At 37.7% G+C, this 21,879-nt stretch overlaps 1 pseudogene; it reads right to left on the bottom strand.

Moving 5' to 3' along the window:
- Positions 1-965: 965 nt before the first annotated feature.
- On the bottom strand, positions 966-1,790 carry LOC118357018 (annotated as a pseudogene).
- Between the last annotated feature and the right edge of the window lie 20,089 nt (positions 1,791-21,879).

A 21,879-nucleotide genomic window follows, 5' to 3' on the forward strand; every position in this document is an offset into this window, starting at 1 on the left:
TTCCCAAGTGAAAGGATTGGGAACCATGTTTACACAAGAATGAAGAACACTCTTTTACTTTTCTCCTGAGAAGAAGGATAGAGAATGAACATTAATTACAGCACAAAGAATGTTTAGGTATAATTTAATCGATGTAAGCATAATTTATAGGTACCAGTGGTTTACTCTTCTAGTCAATGCATCACACATTTGTGATAGATTTCATAACATAGACAATCAGGCAGTAATAACTTACTGAATTCAAGTAAGCAATTCATGCCAATGTGTGAATAACTGGAGTTTCTAAACCCCTTAGAGAGATGTACCTTTTAAAATAGAGAAAGCCCTACTGGAGCACCTGGGTGGCTCAGTTGGTTAAGCATCCAATTCTTGATTTTGGCTCAGGTCATGATCTTAGGGTTGTGAGATCAAGCCCCACATCGAGCCCCACATCAAGCCTGGGGCTCCACACTCAGCAGGGAGTCTGCTTGGGATTCTTTCCCTCTGCCCCTCTCCCTTCTCTCTCTCCCTTTCTTTCTCTCTCTCCCGCAAATAAATAAATAAATCTTAAAAAAATTAAAATTAAAATAGAGAAAGCCTATCAATATAAATGAAGTCCCATTTGGCGATGTGAAGAAGAAATGTGAAGGTCTGGAGCCAAGTCTGCTCTTTGGCTGGATATGAGTCCTGTAAAGTTAACTTCCATAAACTGGCCCTAGCTCTTCCCTGCCTCCACTTCTGAACCCCAAGTCATCCAAGAATGCCATTTCCCCCTTGGTGTTTCCCCAGGTAGCTCTGGGCCCTGCAGGAGATGATGGAGGAGGGCAGAAACGGTAGCACCTATTCTCATGTATGACTCAGTGGTACAAATGGATTCAGAATATTAATCAGCAATTTTATTTCAGGTAATTTGCAGGAAAAAATATATATCCTTACAAACTATGTATGTAACATGTTTGTATTCCACTATATATTTTTTTGGGGGGGGGTACCAAATTACTTTATTTGAAGAATGGTACAAATGAAAGAAGTTAAGTAGATGTTTTGGTACAACTTATAGAAAAGGTAAAGGTAACCCCAACATGCATGCACTGCCTTGGTGACCAGGTAAGTCACCCTTGTGGCTATGGGAAGACAGCCTAAGGCTTAGCTTTCACTATCACTGTTTCCCAAGGTGTGCTTGTCAAAGAGATACTCTGCCATGCCAGATTCGGGAGCCCCCATCTTGTGCAGGTTGGTTACGTGGTCACCCAATTCTTTGATGGATTTCACCTGCTCATTCAGGTGATGAGTCTCAATGAAGTCACACAAATGGGGGTCACTTTTATCAGTGGCCAGTTTGTGCAGTTCCAGTAGTGACTGATTCATGCTCTTTTCCAAATGTAATGCACACTCCCTTGCATTCAGCCCGTTCTCCCAATCATCACGGTCTGGTTTCTTGATATCCTGAAGGAAGATTCGGCCACCTCGGTGGTTCTGCAGCTTCATCAGTTTCTCAGCATGTTCCCTCTCCTCATGAGATTGGTGAAGAAAATATTTGGCGAAGTTCTTCAAAGCCACATCATCGCGGTCAAAGTAGTAAGACATGGACAGGTAGACGTAGGAGGCGTAGATCTCCAGGTTGATCTGGCGGTTGATGGCGGCCTCAGAGTCCTGGTGGTAGTTCTGGCGCACCTGCGAGGGGGACGCCGTCGTCATGGCGGCGGCTGAGAAAAGGCGGCGGCGAGCGGCGGCGGGGGCCTTGGAGAGGTCCGAGGGCGCGACGAAGAGATGGCGGAGGGCTGGCTCTGAACGGCCGGCCCCGGTGGGGGACGAGCGCCGGGTTCTGTCCAAGCACTGTTGAAGCAGGAAACCGCGGCCTCCACTATATTCTTATCTCCAAATAATCCTTCAGAAGTCCTTCAGCCATCCAGGACTACCTAGATCTTGTCTACCTAGAAAAGCTTTTCTGTTTTCCTCTTGAATACATATGTCCTTCTGGATTAGAAATAACTTGTCACTGGATTTCCAGTTTCTCACTGATCCTGCTAGAGTTTTATGAAAAAAATTCAGAAAGCCCTTGCAGAGAGAAACTATTCCTAACAGACCCTAGAGGAAGGACACTCAAGGTTTACCAGAGAAGGTACTGAGAAGGGCTTAGTGAACAAGCAGTTAGCTGTAGCAGCCTTTGCCTAAGGGTCAGGAAAACTCCTCAATAACTGAATCACAGGTGACCAGTGAACAGAGTTTCTAGGAGAAAAATGTGATAGGTTCACACTGTATGAAGAGACCCTTCAGCTATATCATTAATTAGGAGATCTTATTTGAAGATTATCAAAAGTAAAGTGATTTGAGATTTGATGGGGCCATTCTTGAACAGAATTTAAATAGAATTTTAGAATAGAAATAATGTCCACAATACCAGAGATCCTATTTTATAATGATACCATGCAGACTCTAGAGTGGCCTCTGTTTCTGAGATTTACAGTGTTTTGCTCTCTTCTTTTGTTTTATAATAATATTCACCATTTATTGAATATCTTCCACATGCTGGGTACAATACATAACCTGTCTTATTTAATTGCATCACATATCATAAGGTGAATATTTATGCCATTTACAGATGAATAAATAGACTCAGACATGTTAAGTACCTTACTGAAGGCCATACAAAAAATTATAACAGAGCTCAAATTTTTATCTCAGATCTATAGGACTCCAAAGCTGGCTTTTTTTTCATTATATACATTACACTAATTTTCCATATACTTAAAGGAGCTTAACTATACAAGAGATATTTTCAATCCTCTTTGCTAGCAGAATTTCAACTCAGTGCTACACAAAGCAGGGAGCTTATCAAAGGGCTAAAGAAAAGCTGAAGGAAACCACTGGTAAAAATAAAGCTGCATCAAGTATAAGTAACATCATATCTTAGCCTTAAAGGTGTATTTCTAAATAGATAGAGATGGAACAACATTATTCTGGTTAAGAGTAACAGGTCATTCACAATACCCTAGCTTTGACTCAAGAAAGAATTTTAGAAATATTAGATGAATTTATGAGGTTGACATGGAGGCTCAAAATAATAAAAGCCATTTTACCGGATGACACCAGAAATAAGAAAAGAATCCCTGTTCTTTTCATCTTGTGACTCTTGGGAGAAAGTGGCAGTAGAGATTTAGGATTTTAAAATTGCTGTCACTGCGGGGGTGGGGATAAGAAATTGCAAAAATTTAACAGGGTAAATGAGTTTGAGATAAAAAAACATTAAGTTTTTTATTCTGCACAGATTATTATTGAATTCCCTTTATATTGTCAACACCGTGCCAGGCGCTGTGTAGGTAGAAAAGATAAGTGTGGCATAATACTTCCCCTCTAAGAGCTTATAATACAATTAGGAAACAAGGCATAAATATAACAATGTATAATTTAGTGCCAAAACAAGAGGTACTGATAATAATAAAAGCCATAAAACTCAGACAAGAAATAAGGAAATGAGGACTGGAGTGTGCATTCACTCAATTAATATATTTACTGAATACGTCCTGTGGGCCAACATGTGATAACTAATGCTATGGCTAACTGGTAGAAACATAGACAAGTGAGACTTAAAAAGACAGGAAATATTTAGTTAGGCAAATAAAAGGGCAGTGACTTTGTAAAGAGGTAAAATTTTTAGAGCAGCTAACTAATTACAGATATAAGCACTTTCCGTGTATTAATTCATTTAATCATCATAAGAACTCAAGGAGGTAGTACTATTAGTATTCCCATTTTACAGATGAGGAACCTAGGGTGTGAAAAGCTAAGCAACTGACTCCTTAAGGCACACAGGTAGAAAATGCTATAGCCAACTTCAAGTGCTTCAAGTGCAAAGTTCAGTTGCTTTGCTATATGGCCTCTCAGGTCACCATGTTACAGAGGACCTGCCCTTGCAAAGAACACAGGATTAGCATGCCTTAGCAAGTAGATCGTCACAAGTTTGGGTAACATTTTGTCTTAAACCTTGATAGTTGTGATTACTCTCTAAGGCAAGAGTGCTCAAACTTTATGGTGCATCAGATCACCTGGAAAGCTCATTAAAACACAAAGAGCTGAACCTCACCCAAAGAGTTTTCACTTCAGTGGGTTTGTCATGAGGCCCCAAAATTTGCATTTTCAAGTAAGTTCCCAGGTGGTGTTGATGCTGCGTGTCTAAAGACCATACTTTGAAACCACTGATTAAGAAAACAAGTGCCCAACCTCCCTGACAAATGTTATATCTGGGGCCTTCCATCATTAAGCATGGAATTGGACATCTCTATTTTCACATCACAGAAATCTCAAACTCAACATGTCTAGAATTGAAATCACTATCTTCTCACTGAAAATCTGCTCTTGTGTTTTTTCCATCTGTTCATCTTTCTACAAATATTAAGCACCACTCTATGCTAGTCTAGGCAGGATTAAGACTGAAAGATGTTTAGTACCTCAAAATATCACCACCAGACAATGTCTTTTTCTATTGTAAGGGAGAACATCATCTTGAGAGAGAGTCTTAGCAATGTCACAGAAAAGGGGATATTCATAGAGGTTGGGCATCTAGGCAGAAGTGGTTTAGGAAGGGACTTCCAAAGCAAAAACCTATTTGGTTTTGGGATTGAGCATTGGTCATGACAGAAGAGTTTACAATTGATCATCATAGCAAAATGAGGGTCTTTGCTGTTTGGCAAGTGAGCTATTTGCCTGGATCAGCAAACTGTTGTCCCAGATAAATTGATTTGCAGGAATTACCTGACTCAAATAGTGAAACTATTTATTACTTTGCAGTCTTATCTTTCTTGGGCAAATGGTTCCTGGAACAAAATACTAACTCACGTTGACACAGGTGGTCTCTGTTCTTAGTCCTAATAACCATGTCACGTTGATGTAGGTGATCACAGTTCTCCAAGACATTGTGCCCTGGATTTAAGAAACTTAAATTCCAGTGAGCAGACAGGGTTTCAACTACCTTCTTGTTAAAATTAAGTTATTTATAAGATAAAAAGTATACAGAAAAGAAGAAAGACTTGAATCTTCTTATAGAAGTCTTCACTGTGGAGGTAACACTGAATTTGAATGGATACAGGAGTGAGGGCAATCCAGTCCAGGTAAAGAAAGAAGAATATGCAAAACCCCAGAGACATGAGATATCATGAAGCCATTTTCTTTCTATCCATATGCCCAAGCTTTAGCTCAGGCCCTCCTCTTTCTTCAAACTATCTTTTAACTGATGTCCCTACCTCCATCCCCAGTCTTAAACATGCATATCCCAATTCACTCTGTGCTCTGTAGCCAATGAGGTACCTATCTATAACCCAGGCACTTTATCTTCAGCCCACACTGGGAGCAGTGCATCAAGCTCATCTGGGGAAAAGAAAAGGAGGTCAGGGAAGCACTCTGCCTCCTTCCCTGGTTGTATGTGATCCACAAGGGTCTCCTTTTGCTGCCTGATTTCTCATAGGAAAATTGTAGATGCCTGCCATTCCAGAATGGTGTGGGGAGGGAGGGAGATAGTATTTTCCCTTCTTTCTGACCAGTGAACCTAAATGCATAACACAACAAAGATCCAGACAGGTCTTTACTTAAGGTTTCAGAGGATAAAATGAAACTTGTAGAGTGGGAAGGTGGACTTGGAACAGCTTTATATCCCTACTTTATCTAATTCCCATCCTTGAAGGTCCCTTCCTAGATGTGCAGCATGTCTCCACAACGATGTTCCCTCCAATGGCACAGTGTCTCTGCATGGACTCCTTCCCTCTCCTTTCCTTCTATTATCCTCTTCTTGCCTTCCCTGTGCTTGGAGCTCTTACTACTTCCTCCTCCCTGCTTCACCCAACAGCTATCAGGCCTCTGGCCTCTTTTGGGGTCTTGGAAATCTTTATGGTCTCCAAGTTGTATGCTGAGGGTTGCTGGTAGTGAGATGTGTGTCAGTCATAGACATTCTCTCTCTATCCACTTCTACTGCTGGTTAAGGCGGAAGGGAAGTTTCCAGTTTGAGAAGAGGTGAGAAAGAACATTGGGAATGACTGCCTATTTTATATTGCAGCTTAATTGTACTTTTTGTTTTGTTTGGATTTTCTTAAGCGGTATCTCCTTAAAAAAAAAAAAAAAAATCAGAGATCTTACCCTGCAAGGGTTATTCTCCAACCAATAACATTCACTGAGTCTATATATGACATTCATATCCCCTCTCCTAGAGTAATGTTTAACCTCATTTTGCTTAAAAAAAACAAAACAAAACAAAAAAAACAAAAAAACACAACTATCTCTCTACCAACCTGAATAACATTACAAGTCCTTCTTCCATTAACCTAGCCCTGGAAGGTGTCATGTTCAAACACCCCTTCCCAATTCCTGGCCTCCTCTCCCTCAACTGCAGATAAGGACAGTTCTATGATATATCCTGCCACAAAACCAACCTTCTTAAAACCTCCACGTTTCCTCAAAGCTCATCAAGACTGCACATATCCCCTTGAGGGGGCAGCCTTCACTCGGCTTCAACCAGTTTTTGCCATGAGCAAATGCAGATTCCTTGTGGCGAATTTCCAAGAGAAGTCAGAAAAAAATCTGGGGTTTTAAGTGATATATCTCTATTTTTAAACACTGGATGACATAAACAAAAATAAAACAAAACTGAAACAGAAAAAAATTACAAAAAAGCACATCTTATACCTCTGACCTAAAGAATCAAGTCCAAACTTATCAGAGTCCAGGTTGTCATGAGGAACTGGCCCCTACCTCCTCTCCAGCCCCATCTCTAATTGCTTTCCACAAATAATGAATGCAACAGCAATATTAAACTGGTTTTACAGTTTCCACTGCATATGCCTTTGGAAGACTTATTTCCTCTACCTGGAGTCCAGTCACAAATATTATCTACCTGGAGAATTCCTATTCATATCCAAACATGTCAGAGATACAACCCCCACTTTGAAGCATTCCCAGATCAGCCCCTCAAAATCATTCTCTATCCTATGTTACCTCTATACCAATACAGAGTTTTAATTATCATTAGCTTCCATTTGATGAATGTCTATTTTGTTCCGGAGATGATAAAGATTGGTTAGAAAAAGTAAAATAGTTTACTTAAAACCACAAAACTAAAGCACGACATGGGATTGTAAATAATCAAAGTCTATCTAGCTCCACTGTCTATATTCATTATCCCCTACTACATTCTACCTCCTATTTCTGCATGTATTATTTTTTATATCAGTTCCCTCAACCCCTTAGCTGGGATTATGCAAAAACAGAAATAATGTTTTATTCATCTCTGTATCACCAGCACCTGGAATATAATATACATTCAATGTGTTTGTTGAGCTGAGCTGAACTGTGTTTTAAATGCAAATCATATCAGTTTTATTCAATACTGCTCTATCTTCTTTTCATTGACTAATTCTTGATATTTATCTAAATTTATCTTCTTCATTTTGGATCATTAACGGGAAGTTCAATGTGATGTTTTTCAAATTCATTACAATCCAAAAGGGTAATGAACCAAAAGGTGGGATTGCCATCACTTTAACAGTGATGTACTTAATTCAGGCAATCATCTCTGGGCATGATTTGAGAAGCAGAATATTAGCTCTCCAGTTTCCCAAACTCCAAATCCTGACTTAGCAGGAAGAGGCCCAAATTTGGGAAAGAATTTTTGACTTCCAGCAAATACACTTAAGCTACAGTTGGCATGTCCTCTCTGTATCCTAAAGGATTTTTACAGAAGGGGTCAATTATAATTGTCTTCCTCTATAAGCTATATGTTTTTTTTTCATGTATGGAAAGATGATCTAATTTACCTATAGTTGATAAGGCATATATGCACTTTGAGTTATTTCCAGCAAGGGGAAACAATTTGTGCTCAACCATTTAACTGTCTCCCCAAGATTCCCCCAAGAGGAAAAAAAAAAAAACATGGCCTAAGGGAAAGAGTCTGACTTGATAAAAATCCTTGGTGGATAATATCTATGAACGTAGTCTTAATACACCAGGCTCAAATCCAGTATTTAATTACATTTTCTCTGCCCCAACATCCCTAAAGAATCCCGTATATTTTCATCCACAAGGTTGGCTACAATTTTCAGCATGGGAGGAAAGGGAGTTGGGGAGGGAGAGAGACTCACCTAAGGGCCACAACAGAGTAACAGGACGACGTGTAGCATCTGATTCTAATGTAATTAGAATCACATGAATTCTATCAACCATGTGATTCTAATCAATCTTTCCCATGATAGATTGATTCCCAGCCTCCTGTTGAGAATATTCCCTCACACAGAGAGGTTTTATTCCAGAGGAGGATTTGAATACAGAGTTCCCTTAGAGACATTCACTTCTGAAGTTGAACTGAAATACGTCTGAATAGATTACTACTAACAGATTTCCTTGGAGATATTCTGAGAATGAGTCTCCTGAGATGCTGAAAATACCTCAGCCTCCACATTTTGGTTAAAAGAGGTTAAGTATTCCGCTTCAAAAATTAGGAAGATAGGGTTCTTTGGGTTGTTTTAAGTATAACTATTCTCATTAAAATGTCACACCCAAATGCCTTCCTTCTTTTCCTTCATTCACAGAGCCTAAGGACAGAGTTTGTCCCCAGCCCACCCATTTAGTCATCCACTCTGGTAAAAACAGCATCTCACTCAGCCTTTTATCTTCTGATGCCTTTCTGAGAGTACTCAAAACAGAGATTATTTTACATATAATGAGTCGTGGCCAGAACACTGTATTTTTTCTTTTCTAAATCCTATACGCTAAGTGCCAGGTGAAGTTATCTTGCTCTTTGAGATTCAAATAAAATCTGGTTTGAACAAAATAAAACACATCTCCAAATGTCTCCAGTGATCCTGTGGACTGCTAGAACCTTAATGTCACTGTTGCTGCTTAGAGTACCCCAGTCTGTCTGCAGATTGGCTATGCCCCAAATACTGATAGACTCTGTGGACTCCCTGCACAGAGCTGGTGACTCACCTTTACCTCCATTCTTTAGAGCAGTGGTTCTCAAAGTGTAGTCCAGCACCAACAGCATCAGCATGACCAGGGAACTTATTAGAAATGCAAGTTATTTGGCCCTCACCCAGACTACTGAGTCAAAATACCTAGAGGCAGGGCCCAGCAAATGTATGTTTTAATAAACCCTAGTTGATTCTTTTTTTTCTCCAAGTTTCTATTTAAATTCCAGTTAGTTAACATACAGTGTAATATTAGTTTCAGGTGTAGAATTTAGTGACTCATCGCTTACATACAACACCCAGTGTTTATCACAACCAGTGCCCTCCTTAATCCCCATCATCCATTTAGCCCATCCCCCACCCACCTCCCTTCCAGTAACCCTCAGTTTGTTCCTTATAGTTAAGAGTTTCTTTCCTGGTTTGCCTTTTTCCCCCTATGTTCATCTGTTTTGTTTCTTAAATTCCACATATGATCATCAAATCTACAAAACAAGTCTACATCATATCATCAAAACTATAATGAGATATCACCTCACCAATCAGAATGACTAAAATTAACAATCCAGGAAACAACAGGAGTCAGCAAGGATGCAGAGAAAGTTTATTAAGATTCAAAATCTCTGGCCACGCTCTAAACTGACAGAATCAAAGTCTCAGAATTCTGTTTTCACAAGCTCTCCAGGTGATTGTCATGCTTGCTGAAGTTTGAAAAGCACAACTTTATAGCATGTCCCTTCACTATATTACTGACTCCTGGTGCTCCTCATCTAATCTCCTTTCAGCGCAGAAGCATAGAAGCAAGAGACCCTAGTAACACAGTTCTTTCACATTTTCCCCTTCCCCGCCTTGCCAATGCATTACAGGTGCTGCTAACATTCTGGATGTGATGGGTCAAACACTACAAGAGCTTGTTGATGAGTCCAGCCTACCCTGATAGATCATTTCTTTCCAGAAAGGAATTATTTCCCTCAAGTAGCTGATAGCATCCCCAAGGATTCAGTGACAGTTAAAAAGGCTTTGCCTGCACAGAGCACAAAGAAAAAACAAAAATTACTTCTGGAATAGGTGCTAGAGAGACTCATACAAATAGCATTGATGAGTCTCAGCACTGACTCAGCCAGAACACCCCGTTACAGATTGAAGGATGGAAGAAATACTCAGAAAGAAATGGCCAAATGTGAATATGTTGGGCTTGGTTTGGTCTTTGTAACCTGGATTGCATTTTATTTGATGGGATGGCAAATTTTCAACAAAAAAAGAAAATATAAAAACAATAAGGTATAAAAAAAGAATTCACTGTGTCTCCAATTTTTCTCTCCATAAAGGCACAAATGGAAGTACTGGATTAAAAATAAACCAGGAGGACTTACACACATCAGGTATATAGAAGAGTGTTTTGGAAGGCTGGGAGGGATGCTTTGAGAGCAGGTATCAGAAAACGGTGAGAAAGAAGGAGCACGAAGACAATCCAGTCAATAAGAGAAGGCCATACCAAGATTGGGATGGGGTCAGCATGGAGAATTTCAGTTCTCACGTGCAATTTAATGACAAGGTTATTGCAAGTCCTTTCCTGGGACTTAGTTTCAATTACAGTAACCTCATATTAGCATCATAGATGGCTAACAGATACATCCCATCATTTAGCTATTATTGAAGTTCTAAGAGAACTTCGAGGGAATCTGCCAAATCAAACAATACTTGGCATAGTCAGTCACCTGGAGAACACATAAATTTGGGTGCCAGCTTAAATGCCACATTGTGGGCCCGAGCTTAAATGCACAGTGAGTTCTGTGCACACTTTAGGGGTATGATAAATAACTAAAAAGGAAAGCAGTATTCTTTGAGTTTTATTGAAATATTTTTTTTTAAAGATTTTATTTATTTATTTGAGAGAGAGAATGAGATAGAGAGACAGCATGAGAGGGGAGAGGGTCAGAGGGAGAAGCAGACTCCCTGCCGAGCAGGGAGCCCGATGCGGGACCCGATCCCGGGACTCCAGGATCATGACCTGAGCCGAAGGCAGTCGCTTAACCAACTGAGCCACCCAGGTGCCCTGAGTTTTATTGAAATATTTAAATTTATATTTACCTAAATTTATATGTATATTCATCTAAAAGAGGTGTAAGTTTTCTAAGTTTACTCCTGTCAGTATTTTATCAAAAGTTTTCCCTTGATTCTTTGCCTTATTCTTTTCTACATTGATAATGCTTCTCTAAAACTTTTCAGAGCCCTTTTCCTTCTCCATAAAAAGAAAATCTTTATTACATTTAATCTGATTTTAGGAAAGCAAGTGTTTCTTGTAGCACATGATAGTAGAGTCTGTGGCCTAAGTAAATGCAGTCTGTTTTTATTAGCATAGTAATTTGATTATTTGGGGTAGAGGGATGACTGAAATTTGCATAATTCAAAGAAAAAAGGCAAAGATGGCCGATTAGGATACACAAATTATTTTCCTAGAACTCAAAACAGACAGGAATTATTGAAAGCAACCGTAGGAGCAAAATGAACTGCTAATGACCGGATGAGAGAATGACAGACCATAAACATGGGCTGGGTATCCCTGCAGCCTTCAAAATATATGCTCTCCTTTTCCTTTCTTCTTTTGGATGCTATGGGCAGGTAGACCTTTACAAACCTTTCTTTATAAAATATACATCATTTCCAATAATTCAGTTTCCCCTGAACCTCGTATTCATTTTATGGGAGCAGCAAGTTCATATGCCATTGAGAAGAGAGAGTTGAAAAGGAGAACACAAGATAAATAAGTCATAGAAGGAATTTGTAATTTGTCAAGAAATGAGTATGGGCACCCACTTTTTAATCCCATCCATGCCCCTAAAAAGTTTTGCATAACGACCTAGGATTAACATCCATTATTGTACACTGCTCTCTATGACCTAATATTTAGAAAGCTCTTAATTTTCAGAGATAGTAAGACACTTAATGTGACATGTCAAAGCTCAGAATTCTTTAGGGAGTATTTCCCACTTGCAGACCCATTTCTTGTTGAAGAAAAACACCCTCCAAAGGAAGTTTAAAAGACAACCCAATGAATATTTGTTGGATTGGCCACAAGTAAGTTTTGATTTCAACATGTTCCACAGCTCCCCAGATTTGAAAAACCAAGGACAGTTCTACAATATCATATTTCAGAAGCAGCACAGGGCTTAGCTGCTAAAGCAGTAAAGCAGTTTTTATCTCAGCAGCCATAATATTGCCATCCAGAAACAATGGACCAGTGAGCACCATTCTGGGTTGTAGCTAAGCAGGCTAGCTTGATTGTGAATGGTGAATGCAGTCCTGCTTCTTGCACTTAAGTTGACATTTTGTACAGGCTAGAAGAAATGTGTGCTATGAGATCAATAAAGAAGTAATTAAAAGTAAAAGGCTCTTAATGATTGTAAATGAAGCTGAGAACACAAACTTGGATCTCAGGAACCTAGAGTTACGACTCCAGGGCCATGGTCTGTTAACATCTGCTTGTTGGAGAAGAATGTTTTTCTTTCAAAAAAGCACTGCTACATGAATCAATAGCTTCCAAAGGAACTATTTCATGCTATCCAACTTCAGGTCTCAGACTTAAAAAATCTCATTGATCTTTAGTAAAATCTCAGTTATATAAGTAGGAAGTTATTTTTAAAGTCATACCAGATGCTACAGTTCCTCCTCATTGCTCCCACATGGATGTGTTGTTTATTTAAAATTGTGCCAAAAGCCCTGAAATAAAAAAGTTAAGTAGGACTCCCTCACAAACCTAAAGAACAGATCTGCATGCAATGGATCTGTAAATATTCCCTTTTGTTTTATTATTTGGCTGCTGGCTTTTGAGCTGCCCACACTAACACACACACAAAAAGAAACCTCAGAGATTTTCCTTAGAAGGCACATGGTTTTCCTTCTGGAACTGACAGCAGGATTTCTTCTTAATTTAAATCATTTTTACAGTCTCCTTAGTGAGACTAAAACATTAATAAATAAACTACAACCCTAGCTCCTCAGTTTGCCAAAAGAAATGTGAAGTGGTCTAAACTATCAGGAAAAAAAACCTTTAATAAGCGAAAAATGGGATTTCATTTAGTCAAATTGGAGCTCAAATTAAAAGAAATTTTTATTACCACACTGTATCCATGGTTCAAAGGGTTTTTTTTCTATTATGTGTTCTTCTTGCTATAATTTAGGGTTAGAATTTGATCACTAGCAAAGAGAGCTAAAAAAAAAAGTTCAATAATCAGGTCTCACTGAGAAAGTAAACTTATCTGGAATATGTCAGAGATGAAATGTCAAAACTACAAAGACTTATCTTATGTTTTTCCAGGAATGTATCTATTCACTGTTGGGTCCCTAGTACCTAGAATAGTACCTTGGAAGTCCTCAATAAATGAAGGAATGAGGAACTATCCTTAGTTATCAGAAGAATCTCAGTTTTTAAAGCCATGACTATCTCTCTTTTATTTTTTAAATCAACTGGTGAGCATCCTTGCTTGGTGATTAAGCCATCAGTATTATTATCCACTCTGAAGTTTTATATTATGTTACTTATTACTGCCCTAGACATATCTTTTATGATTAATACCCTATCCAATATTACTATTTGCCATGTATTTCCATGTAGATCTACCTGTACTATTATTTACTATATGATCATGTAGAACTATCACTGTATCTTTAAATAAAATTAAATAACTCCTTAAAATTCTCTCATGCCTATATAATGTTTAGAATAAATTTCAATATCTTCACCAAGGCCTACAAAACCCTGCATGATTAAGTTCTTGTTTATATTTTATCATTATTCCTTGGTCTCTATACTGCAGCTCATTCCTACTTTAGGAATTTTGGTTTTTAAATAATGGTAAAGTAGGTTGTTTCAGACAAGCCCTCCTGCTGGTAACAATTAGAAAGTCTGGGGAAAAGTACTACTGTGTGAAGGCAGGCAGAGTGACAAAATCAGCATAAACAAAAGAAGATATGATTTCGGAAGAAGGAAAACACACTGGTGGAGAACCACATTTATATGTTTTTCCCCTAATGGCACTTCCCAGTCTACAGCCTAGGGTAGATAGGACTGAAGTAAGATATTATTGTAGAAGAGTCAGAGGAGAGAATTGGGGACTGCCTGAATGGCTAAAAATTGAGAGGGGGGAAAGAACTACAGAAGAGAAAAACCCCCTTCTATATATAAATCTATGTATGATCCCCACTCAAACCTTTGGTTCCTAAACTTCAGATATGTAGGGTGCTGGGGTGAGGCAATGGTTAGAGAGAATTCAGTGAATGCACCTTATGAGTAAGTCAGATTTTGGAATTAAGGGTTCATAAATACATCAGGATTTCCATTAAAGTCCCAGAAGGACCACACTCTAGGATTAAAAACTAAAAGCTAAAGGGCACCTGGGTGGCTCAGTCAGTTGAGTGTCTGACTCTTGATTTTAGCTCAGGTCATGATCTCAGCATCATCGGATCCAGCCCTGCATCAAGCCCCGTGTCAGGCTCCATGCTTAGCAGGGAGTCTGCTTGAGATTCTCTCTCTCCCTCTGCCCCTCTCCCCTGAGTTCTCTTTCTTTCTCCCTCTCTCGCTCCAAAATAAATAAATAAATCTTAAAAAAGAAAAAAGAAAAAAAACTTACAAACTAGGACTAAATGCTTTACCAGCAAGTTAACTACGTGATTGGAAAAAAAACAAAAACAAAAAAACACTACACTATTCAGAGGAAGATAGTGGAATCCAGAGTCTCTATAATGCATCAATAATTATCCAGTATGCAGTCAATATGAACAAACCGAAAAATATGACTCATAGTTAAGAGGGGAAAAAAAAAACAGTTACTACACAAAGACAAAACCCGATATTAGAATTAACAGATAAATAACCATAATAAATATGTTAGAGAAACTATGAGAAAAAATTGGATATAATAGATGATAAAATAGGGAACTTCAGAACAGATGTGGAAACTATGAGATACTACTAAATAAAATTTTGAAAAGGAAAAAATCCAAAATACAAAATTCAATGGATGAAATTCATGGTAGATTGCATTAATAAAAGAAAAGATCACTGAACTTGAAGACAGTCAATCATCTATATAAAAGCACAGAGGGAAGCATGAGTGAAAAAATAATGAACAAAGCCTCCATTACCTTGGGACATATAGTAATTAGAGTCCTAGAGAGAGGACTCTAATTTTTTTTTAATTTTTTTATTGTTATGTTAATCACCATATATTACATAATTTGTTTTGGTGTACTGTTCCATGATTCATTGTTTGTTCATAACACCCAGTGCTCCATGCAGAATGTGCCCTCCTCAATACCCATCACCAGGCTAACCCATCCCCCCACCCTCCTCCCCTCCAGAAACCTCAGTTTGTTTTTCAGAGTCCATCATCTCTCCTGGTTCGTCTCCCCCTCTGACTTACTCCCCTTCATTCTCATAGGGAGAACGGGGCAGACAGATAGAAAGAAGGGGGGGGGAAGCAGTTCAATTCAGTTTTTAAACTCAGTCCAACCTGAAAATCTAAGTAGTTTCTATAGAGAGCAGTGTTCAATTTCTCTTAGACAAAAAATGCTCCATTTTGCCAACATTCTCCCTTTTCCCAGGTTCTTTTCCCAAGGTGATGGCTAATATATGCTGAGAGCAAATGGTTGAACTTGTGGCAGAGGAGAAGGATCTGAGTCCTCAGACAGAAAGTCTTCTGATCTCTGGGATGACACCCTTATCCACCTGAAAGCAGCTGCCCCTTCTGGCACTCACAACTAAAACTTGTATTTAGTGGAACTCAGATCTGCCGTGGGCAGGACAAAGGCTGACCGGACCTCACCTCAGCTCCCATTCCTACCAACTCTCAAGTAACTGTCACATTTTTCTTCCAACCTCTAGGTCCATTGGCTCAACCCCAGTTCTCTTGCTATGATAGACTCACTGGCTTAATTCTGCATTAACGCCACATTGATTTCCTGAGCTTTACAGTCTCCTTCCTTGCTACTGAACAGTCTCGTTGATGTGGCCTAGCTTCCAAAATGGCACAGGTTCAACCACAGAGGTGACCACTTTTCAGAGTCCCACGTGGGGAGCAAGATGACACCTTCCCCTATGCCCCATCCCTTCTTACCTTCTCCACTCCCAAGCCTATGGGTATTCTCTGACTCATCTCACACCCTCTGGACTTGGAGAGAAAGACATCCTTCTTCTTGTTTTCTTGGCAACCTCTAACAAAATTTCCAGACCAGGAAAGGGTACCTTCTTGTAGTTTATATACTTCCCCTTCTGTCACAAAGAACCATCTTATAGCTCTGTTGTCAAAGGCAAAAGGGGATTTTGCTCTATTCTACAGAAGACTACTATAAGCAGATTCCTACAACCTTAATACCCAAGGATTAAGAGCAGGAAAGGAATAAAGAAAATCGGGAAATCCTGTCTTATGTAAATTGCCTGGCTATTGTGTTCCTTTCTAATCTTATTTGACAAAGCAGAAGTTACTTATTCTTTGTCTTTGCATTCCTTTTCCAGCAAACTTAGATCTCTCCCCAGACATTTGGACTGCTGAAGCTGACTAGAACAGAAAGGGGAGAGGGTACAGTACTACCTCTCAAAATATTAGTATTATTCCATAATTTATTTTATTTATGGCCATGCAATATGGAAGGAGCTGGAGGTATAAATCCATTTTGGGGTAACTTTAATAGTCGTGTGAGTCTAGAAGCCCCTTCATTTCAGACGGAGTTTGTTAGTGCGGATGCTCAGATTAGGGAAGGACGTAGCTCTGGTCACAATCCTCAGGATAATGCTTTATAAAAGTGACTCCTGTTTTCCCAAGTCTCCAAATCTGTGTCACCATATCAAATTTAAGCTTCTCAGGATAGAAATCAGAGTAATTTGGAGAAAATAGAATCTCAGCCCACAAAAGTTCCAAGTAGAGTCTTTTCACCATCATTCATTATTACCCCTTCTGGGTCATTATAAACTACATTCATATGAAGCCTTTGATTATGGGTCAGTTATCACATTAAATTTTAATTGTTTTTAATCCCCAAGTGTGTGTTTATTATTTAAGGAATTCTCAATATTCTTTTAAAAATGTGTTTTCAATTGAATCTAGTGATAAATTTCCAAATTTACTTATGGTAATCAACAAAAGATTTAGTGTAATGATTGATAGCATATTCATCTAGAGACAGGTGTTCATGGGACTTAATTCAACCAGGAAAGTTTTCAGACTTCCACATTTTGATTTGAGATATATATATATATATATCTCCTAGAACAAATCCCCTCAGGAGCAGTGAATTTCAAATGTGTTGTCTCTACTGGTTTATTAATAACACTGTCTAGTGGGCATTGATGACTCACATAAGGGCTGTAACAGATTCCTGTCTTTCCTTAAATGTCTTGTTCTAGTTTATATCAATATAGCAAGGTAGAAAACAAGTCATGCATATAAACCTTAGGCTGATGTAGCAACTGAGCTTTATGTGTACAACTAAAGTTCTAAATATTTAATGTACAGGGTTCTTTCTAATTTCAGAAGAAACATGAAGGCAGTGTTCCTGAAATCCCACAAGCTAGTCTATCATTTTAAATCCAAAAGTGAAGGATTATGGTTCAAATGACTTCAAGTTAACATTGCATAGTTCAGAAAAAATAAAACCATTTCCGAGAAAACCACACTTCTTTCTGGGAGGAAGAGAAGAAATATTTCCCATGATCAGAAGAGCATGACATAAAGCTCAATAGCACTATGAAGAACAAATTTATTCCTCAGAAATAAGGTGTGATTTTTTTATTGGACAACTTAGAACTATTAGAAAATATTGGAAATCTTTTCCTATAATAAAATTAATATATCATAGCAATAAATTAGATAATTTCAAATAGGATATATATTATATTAATTATATAAAAATAATGTGTTATTAATACATTGATATATAATTATTCATATATAGTTTTATATAATTAATATAATTATTAATATATATATAGTTTCTCTCTTCCTTAAGCTCTCACATCTATCGTAATGTGTAATTTACTTCCACATGTTACTTTTATGATAATAGAGTATAAAAACATAAAATATTTATTGAACAAATGTTGTAGGTTCAGCTGCAAAAATTGCCTAGGTCAGAAAGAGAAAGCAAGACAGGTTTGAACCTCATCAAAAGAGCCATATATATATTATTAATATATATTATTATATATTATACACACACACACACACACGTGTGTGTGTGTGTGTGTGTATATATATATATATATATAACTTCTTTGGTCTCTTAACTGTGTCTACATTGAAAACCAAATGCCCTAAAAGTTACATGAAAAAAATACGTTAAAACTGGTTAGAATGATTAAATGTGAAAATCCATGTCTCTTCAAGGTAATAGGGACTGATTAGGCATAAAAAGTGGCAGGAGATAGCCAGTTTCCTTCTTCTTAGAAGACTGTCAGAGTGCAGAGCCTGAAGGATCTTTGACTAAAGCATTCAAAATGAGGATTTATTTTGGTAACATCAAGCTTGTCTATTCAGATAATACTAGGGTATTTGGAGTGGACAAACAGTAACATTCCAGTGTTTTTAAAAAGGAAATACTCTACATTATTAGAAGCTTGCACCTCACAAATAATTCAGAAACTAGTTTTCAACATTTTCTTAAATCACATTTAAGACACTAAATCCTACAATTAAGTCTAATTAACATAAAATGAACACATTTTAATGATATTTTAAACACAAAACAGCATTGGAATCTGAGGCCTAGCCAGATACAGACTTAAAATTGACAAACTGTTTGAAATGCTGTGTCTTTAAATTAATTTATGTTGAACACAGTGGGTACCAGAGTCAATTCTGGTTGCTATGACAACAGACACTGAAAATTTAAAGATCCAGCAGCAGGCTCAATTCCCTGCAAAGAGGGCAATTTTACATTAAAATTACATACCACTGCAACAGTTTTGATGAACCATGTTAAACAGATACACATGCAAGCCATCGTTTTTTTTTAGACAATTTCATTAGTGTATGTTAGATACCATGTTTATCATTTTAATTTAAATTTCCTCCTAGTTAGATTTAAAGAGTGAATTAGAATCTAAATTTCAGAAAGCAAGCAACCATTATCAAAATGCTACACTAGGGAAAGGAAAGATAACTAAACTAACCATGTAATAAAAACACTATAGAGTATAAGCTATATTATTTGCTTTGCAAATGTATCCTTGGCTGACGGGCCATGCTGATAAGATGGAAACTTTAAAAAATAACAACAAAAAAGGGACATGCATTCATACGAATCACTGAATTTTTCAGCTTGATCAAATGCATTATGTTTTCTCTAAAGAGTCTTTTAATTGGCTGTAAAATTACTGGATTTGAAAACGGTTGTGTTTTGTATCATTCCAATACAGTTTTTATGAGGCCAGGGCTCATCAATTCTGCCAAATAAACATACCCACTCATGTAGCCCAAAAAAGAGTCACCTTGTGGTTATAAACCAAATGGAGGGAAACGAGATATGAGTGGCTGTCAATCAATGTGTGCCAAAGAGGAGAGGAAGGTGGAGATCTCAGAAAGCGACACTCCTCCCTGTGGCTCCTGCCACTGGATCAGGAAGGGCAAGGAACATGACTGCTGGCTTATAGGTAAGTGCACATCATGACAGCCCAGTATCCCAATCTGTTTTCAAAAACACTCACAGGCACACATATTTTCAGGACAGGTCCTTTTCTGCTTAAAGTGTAATACTTAGTTTATACTGCTGACATGTAGTTTAGTCTGCTAAAGCGTAATACTTCTCTTGAACTGGCTCATCGGATTAAAATTTGTTCCCTTTGGGGAGTCCCTGATGCCAAGAATTGATTCCATTTGAAATACAGAGATTGCCTTTTTTGTGTTCATGTTATAATTTTCAAATTAGATTATTTGATCAAATTTCATGTTTTCACATCTAGTTTGAAGAAGAAACAGGAGATAGGGAAAGAATTCTTTTCCTCTCCTTACATGTGCCCCCTATACTAAAGATTTCCCCAACATAAAAGAATTCTAAGTCTATAAAAGATCTCAAGTGTCTAAGGAATACTTACTCAGTTCATTGATCCCATTTTTTACAATTTAGAGGGATGCTTAAAAGTCCCATTTTATTGGCCATCCAAACTTTCTTATTCCACAAGGCAAGAATTAAAAGGAAAGGAAACACTATTTGAATCCAAAATATTCCACGTCCTTGGAATATAGACTATGGAGACAGAAATCAATGAGAATGTCCACATTTCAAATAAATTTTAAAGAGATGGAAAACCAAACTATTTTAATATGTGAAATCCAATATTACTTCTCCAATTTAAAATTATAGGATATTAATTATGTTGAAAACATGTTCATCCTCAGGATAAATATTACCCATGATGATTCAAAGGAAGAAAAATTTTCTATTCAAAAATACATGGAATCAAAAATATCAAAATTCATTCATGTTATATAAGTTTTCATTTGTTTCTGTTCAAGTGGCTTGAAAATAAAGACTACTAAGATCCAGTGGGTAGAGAACTATAAACATATTCTAATTTTGTATTTTTAAAACGATGTGTTTATATAATCTACATAGAACAATGTGTTCCATTAAAACCATCCTCAGTCTTCAAGAGTCCTCTTTAGGTATTTATAGGCCTTGGGCTAAGCTCCAACTGTTAGTGTTTGCCATGACTTTTCACACATTCCTGTTTAACTTATCAGCAACAACAGAGATGTGTTACATGGCATAAGAAATTATTTTTACTTAACTTGTACCTCTTAAAAATCATTCAGTGCCCATGTACAGTAACTAATACAAAGGTGTTTACATTACTAACTCACTGTTATAGTTGAAAAGATTTACTGCCTCCCTTTAATCATTCAAGAAAATCACCATATTTTGAACAACTGCCATAAGCAAGGCATATAAAGGATTTAGTCTAATAGGGGGGATAAGACCAATACACTGATTTAACATGCATGCAAACAGTGCTGCAATAAAGTAGTAAAAATGATTTTTGCCTGAACATATCAGGAAAGACTTTCTGGAAGAGGTGACATTTGTTCTAAAGCTTGAATTTGCCATCCACAGGGAAGAGATGGAAAAGAAGGATCTCTGGGGAAGTAGAGACAGTACAAAGACCCAGTAGGGGAACATGTACTCTGTTCCAGAGATCCTGAATGGATCTGTTGGTGGAGCAGGACCCTGCCTAAGAAATTTTCAAATCCCAGTGTGAGGGACATGGTATTTGTTTTTGAGGCAGGAAGATTTTGGAGCAAGGAAATAGCAAAATATACCGTGTTCTTCAGTAAAATTCATATGACAACAGTCTAGATGGACTGCAGTGGGAAGAAGACATGAATTGAGACTACAAGTTAGAAGCCTTAGTCTAAGTGAAGTAAAAAGAAATGTGGAGTAGGTTGATAGTAGAAAAGACTGGATAAAGGACACTTAGAAACGTTGCACAGATCAAATGAAGAGGAATTGGTAAAGGCCAGTTTGAGGTCCCCATCTCGAAGGCTTAAGAGATGTAATATGTTAAAGAAATTGAACATATCAGAATAGAAAATGTTAAATCACACAGCATTTTGGAAGTACAGAAAAAATAATGTCTTAATTTTGCCTTTAAATGATGTGGTCTTTCTTTTGATGCCCCACCCCCCCTCCTTTACTAACTAACCAGGAAAAATAGCCAATTGTTTAAACTTAATAAAACCCAATAATTCAAATAGTCCTTTAGTTGGTGCATACTCTCCATGGGATTTAAAAAAAACAATAAAGTGTTCTTTCTCTTAGAAAATCTCACTTACTCTCTTCTTTAGTCCATAAGTGGTGAATGGATATATGAGTGGAGGAGTACGAAGACCTTATTACATGACCCTGTAGTGTTGAGAAACTATGGGATCCTATGCTATCTTTTTATCCTCTGGTCCTTGGGCAA

This window comes from Zalophus californianus, chromosome 5 (assembly GCF_009762305.2).
Source record: "Zalophus californianus isolate mZalCal1 chromosome 5, mZalCal1.pri.v2, whole genome shotgun sequence".
Taxonomy (NCBI): domain Eukaryota; kingdom Metazoa; phylum Chordata; class Mammalia; order Carnivora; family Otariidae; genus Zalophus; species Zalophus californianus.